This window comes from Cupressus sempervirens, chromosome 4 (assembly GCF_028749045.1).
Source record: "Cupressus sempervirens isolate cs-2001-9-10 chromosome 4, ASM2874904v1, whole genome shotgun sequence".
Lineage (NCBI taxonomy): Eukaryota > Viridiplantae > Streptophyta > Pinopsida > Cupressales > Cupressaceae > Cupressus > Cupressus sempervirens.
The window spans coordinates 827261118-827266584 of record NC_143121.1 but is presented as its reverse complement, the minus strand read 5'-3'; positions in this window follow the sequence as shown (position 1 = coordinate 827266584).

Genomic DNA, 5467 nt, shown 5'->3' with positions numbered 1-5467 from the left:
ATCCATCCCCTTGCCTCCATCCACTCACCTTGTGACATGTGTCACTCCCTGGTTGGTGCTAAACAAACACAATCCATGTGCTCCCCTTTGAGTGCATCCTAGCCCTCCTTAAGCTTTCATCTCTCTTTGCATCTTAACCCTCCATCCCTCAAGCACTTAGCCTATAAATTGAATCCCCTCCCAAGCCATTTCATCACAACCTTTAAGCCAAAGTTATAATGCTAGTTTGAGAAACAAAGCCTTTAAACCATACCTTTATAATGCCAAATTGAGAGCTCACAAAGCTACCAATTTGTCATTACTCATCCATCTCCATTGAAGCTAGTTTTGAGAACTTTGAGCATACATACCAAATCTAAGCAAATAGACTCATCCCTAAATCAAGTGACCATCCTCATTGGGAGAGCCATTCTATGACTCATATTCTCATTTGAGGGTTTCACTTTGTCTCTCATATATGTTATGATTTTTATGCTAGTTAATGCTTTGTTCTCTTAATAGATTAGTATTTCTTACTAACATATTTTTCATATACATTTTGGCACGTCCGGTGGCACCCCACTATTGGTCATTTAATCATCTATTTCTATCTATATGTTGTTTTTCCTAATAATCTTATATTTCTTGTTGTTTGAGTGAGTTGTAGGGTGTTTCACTTATTTTTGCAGGTTGAAGGGCGCACTTAGGAAGAAGACACACCCTCTTAAATCCGAAAATAACCAAAAAATAAAAAAAATTTGGAAAAAATTCGTACATTTTAGTTTTTTTCACGCGGTTTCATCTCCGTAGATTGGCGTCTACACCTGCAAACTGTCGTCTCTGCAACCAAATTGTCATCTCCATAGTTTGGCATCTCTTTCTAGTCTTCTATTGTTGGCGCCGCCACTAGACTATCATCTCTGCATCCTTAACTGTCGTCTCCACAGATCAGTGCCTTCGCCAGATACTCTGTCATCTCTGCCGCCAACTTAAACAGTTGTCTTCGCAACCTAAACTGTCATCTTTGCTACTGCCAACCTAAACTATCATCTTCGTAGATCAGCGTCTCTGTAGTTTAGCATCTCCGCCCGGTTTCTTATTTTCTGCACTGCCAAACTGAACTGTCATCTCTGCAGTTTGGCGTCTGCACCTGATGAACTATCGTCTCTGCCTGTCTTTGTTGCATTTCTTTTTTAACATCTCTATTCCCGCACTTTTTAGTTATAAAAATATTTTTTTTAAATAAGAGAGCATAAATCAAATTTTAACTTTTGGTGGTTCCATAGAGTAGAGGTTTTTTTAAAGCATTTTTATGCCTAGGAAAAAGAACAAAAAAAGTTGATTTTTTTTCCTCATAGTTAAGCTTCAATTTTTTGAGATTTTTAGTTTACTAATCAAATTGGCTTTTGTAGCTTTGCAGGTTGGAGCATCAAGTTGGCTTTTGTTAATAATCATGTTTCTTGCAGGTTCGCCTTATGTGGTTTAATGCTCTTGAAAAATGAACTTGCATGCTTAAACACATTTTTCTTTGAATGAATGTTGCTCAAACACAATCTTGAATGCCATGGGTTAAAATAAATTTTTTTCTTGGAATGCATGATTAAAACAAACAAACACAATCTTGAATGTAAAAGATCAATTAACCATTGCAATATCTCACACTTCAATTTTTGGGCATAAAAAGAACCTAACTCCACATTTTAGAAATTTCCTAAGTTATAAAAACTATTCAAGACACTTTGAGTGAGTTTGTAGTTGGAATCACCATCTTTAATCACCCATCAATTTAACCATTGGTTGCAATCTCAGCACCATCTATGGGGATGGGTCTACCTAAGAAGGTGTTAAGTGCTCCATGCAAATCAAACTCCACTCACTTGGGTTTTTAGTGGTTTTTTAAAGTTAGAAAATCTCTTGAATGAAAGTTAGTCTTGCTAACACTTCATTTGGGCATTAAAATTTGAACAAATCTTGATGTGAAGGGCCTCTGAGCGTGCTTTTAACAATCGAGTCTCACACATCTTTGTTTTGGGTTTAAAATGAACAAACACTCAATCTTGAATGCCTTAAAGAAAATCAATCGACACTTGACGTGGAGGGCCTTCGGGCGCACGGGTTTACTTTCTTATTGACCCTAACTCTTCTTCTTATTCACATTCTTCGATCAATTTTTCTTTCTTGGCACATTTCAAAGTTGGAATTGAACATTTGCATCTTAAACATGAGTGCTTGCAAAGTCTAGATCAACACACATAAAAGTCAGTTGGTAAAGGAACAAGCATGTTTTTTAGCCCAAGGTCATCCAAGTCTTCTCTCCCCTTGTCGTCTTTCGAGGCCATCTTGGGTGCATAAGATTAGGATCCAAAACCTTGTTTCTCTTTTTAGGAGGCCTACTTGGGGATTTCATCACCCCTTGGACGACCTCAACTCCAGCATTCCAGTGGAGTATAAAAATCGGGAGGTGAATCCAAAGACACATCTCTTGGAACCAAGATTTTGTCACTTAGACTAAGCCTCAAGGAACTTTATACCCTTGAGAAGTGAAAGAGGAGAAGTGGGTTACCACTCCTCTCGACTGTGTGACATCTTTTTGGTTTCATCTACAGATTTGAGCCTCGCGTACCTTGGGTATATTGAGGACTCCCTAGCTTAACCAACTATCAGCCTTGTAGATAACCATCTAGGATGTTAATGTGTTTGAAGTGACTAATCGAAACATTTGTAAAACATACACAATCCTCAGTGCAAGAATCACATTCTGAGAATCAAAAACTTCTATCTGGTTGTTCCTATCTATTGCTTGATTTTTTAAATTTGTTGAATGAATGTTTTCCAAACTTGGTCGATCCTAGCTTAGAGCACACTTAGTGTAGTCATTGCCTATTCCAGAAGTCAAATGAGTTGAAGCAAATCAATCGAGATCTCTCAAAGTCAAGCAGATTCAAGAATTTATGTCAGAGCAACCCAAACCCAAATAGAAGTTTCACAAAGTCAAACTCAAGCCATCTCAGGCATACCATGAACTTTTAGCCAAGAGAAAGGAAATAACACCAAGCCCTCAAATTGCCAAACTCCATAAAGCAAAGGACAAAGCTGCCGATAAAGCCCTTCAAGATGCTTGGTTAGATTGCACTATCCAACTTAACCAACATCCAAGAGTTAACCCTGCTTATGCATTACCAACTAGGCATGATTTCTATGATTAGACCCCCTTGTTTAACCACATCTTCTTGCATAAGCTTTATTTAGAGTCATCTTTGTAGGAAAGCCAGCCATCTTTAGTCGTCCCCTTAAGCATTTTAGCTCATCCATCTCATTTAGAACCAAAACCATCTAGCCAGCAATCCAAAACTTCGCATCTAAGCCTTCAAAATTGTTGTCACCTTGCCAAAAGTTTGCCATTCCTAACATCTTCCAAATTCACCAATCTCACCAAGGTTATCCCTTTGACAGAGCTTTGTCTAGGGTAATCTAGCTTTGTCACTTGTTATGCCTCATCACCTTGAGCTAAAGGTTGGGATCCACAAGTGGTCAATCTCGTGTTCTTCCTAAAGGATCATCAATCTATCCTTAAGTTGACACAATCACCACCAAACTTGCACATAGGAAAGCAGAACTTTCATGCTTTGGCAACATATCTTTGAAGTTAGAATCCCCAACCCAATCCTCCTTAAGTTTTTTCATATAGTTTTGCCTCAACCTAAGAAATCATTTGCATAGAAAAGCCTTCCCCTTTTGCATCCATCAGCATTGTTGCATCTCATCCCTAGGAAACTTTCTGCATTTTCATGCCACCTTTCACTCGCTTAGCCAAGAAGAAGGAAATAATGGAGCCCTATCATTTGGATCAAACAACATTGCTCCCCTTGAGCACTCAACCATCCTTTAGCCCAAAGAACACCATACCATCACCTACTCACATTGAAGCTTTCATGAACCAACCAGGAAATGTAGTATTGGTGAACACCATTATAGACAAAAATAAGGAAACAATCATGGCTAACTTTCGAAGGGACAACATTGGAGCCTTCGACTTTGGAAGACCTCCTCCCCTATCAGAGCCATCTCACCCATTGTTTGGAAAACTCCCACCACCCATAGGCTCTTATGATTTGAATTATCCTCAATATGTACCAAAAGAAGAGCCTCAACCCACTCCATATGATCTAATAGACCCAAACATACCAGCCTCCACCCAAGTTGAAATCTCCCTTCCACAAGCCAATCCAGCCACCAACACTCCACCATTGGTCCATACCACTCCATCCCAAACCCCCTTCGTGCAAAAAACCTCACCGTTCACTCCCTTCACTATTGCTACTGCTGCTCTCCAACCCAACCTTCCAAATCCACCCATCTCCCAAATCAGTGCTAGTATCTTTGGCCAACCTCAGCAATATACAACTGGGATGCCATCCATGGGGCCAAGTAATCAACCCTTCATCACCCCCAGCTTATTTATCTTAGCTCTAAACACAATTCCATCATTTCCACTAGGTCCTTGGAGCTTAGTGCCATTAGCCACAAATCCACAAGCTACTACCCTCACTCCACAAAGCTATCAAACCCCACAAGCTACTACCAATGTTCTGCCAAGCTCTCAAGTGACCCAAGCTCCTGCCACCACTCTACCAAGCTTTCAAATCTAGCCACCAAGCTGTCAAACCCCATCAGTTCCATTCCCAAGCTTTCAATTTCCACCACCTCCACCACCAACTAATCCATTACCTCCTATTACTAACTATTTTCTATGCCACTTCTAGGAGGAAATCCACCACCACCAACCACCAATTACTTGGCCTCTTTTGCCATGCAGATACCTTCCCACATGGGGGCACAACCCACATATATTGGTCAAACTCCTCAAATCCAAAGTCAAGTTCCACAAGCTCCCCAATCCTTTCCCCAAGCTTCACAACCATCTTATACCTTACCTCCACAAAGCAATCCATTTATCCCATAGCCAACCTACATCCCTCAATCTCTATCCCAAATCCCATACCAGCAACTAGCCTCACAACACATGTAGCAATATGTGCCACCTCCACCTCAGCAACACATCATCCACCATTCAGTTGCCCAAGCCATGTATAATCCCTACTAGCTCATACCTCGAAGCCATCCATATTCCATTGCCCCATCCAGCACATACCAACCTCAGGGCACTTCTACATTGGGGGCACCCCAGCCATCACCCATTAATTCAGAATGGGAAGCCATGAAGATAGCTTTGAAGAACATCTAGGAGGGAAATGATCCAAAAACCTTCAAGTTTGAGAATGTGTGTCCTTACCCATTGGACAGAGCCATTACCATGACACCATTTCCCAAGCATTTTGAGACACCCAAATTTGACAAATTTAGAGGAAAAGGAGACCCTATCACACATATCAAAGAATTTTACATGCACTACCAAGAAGTGGCATACGATGACATCTTCCTCTTGTGTCTCTTTCCCAAAAGCTTGGCTGGGCCAGCTCTTGAATGG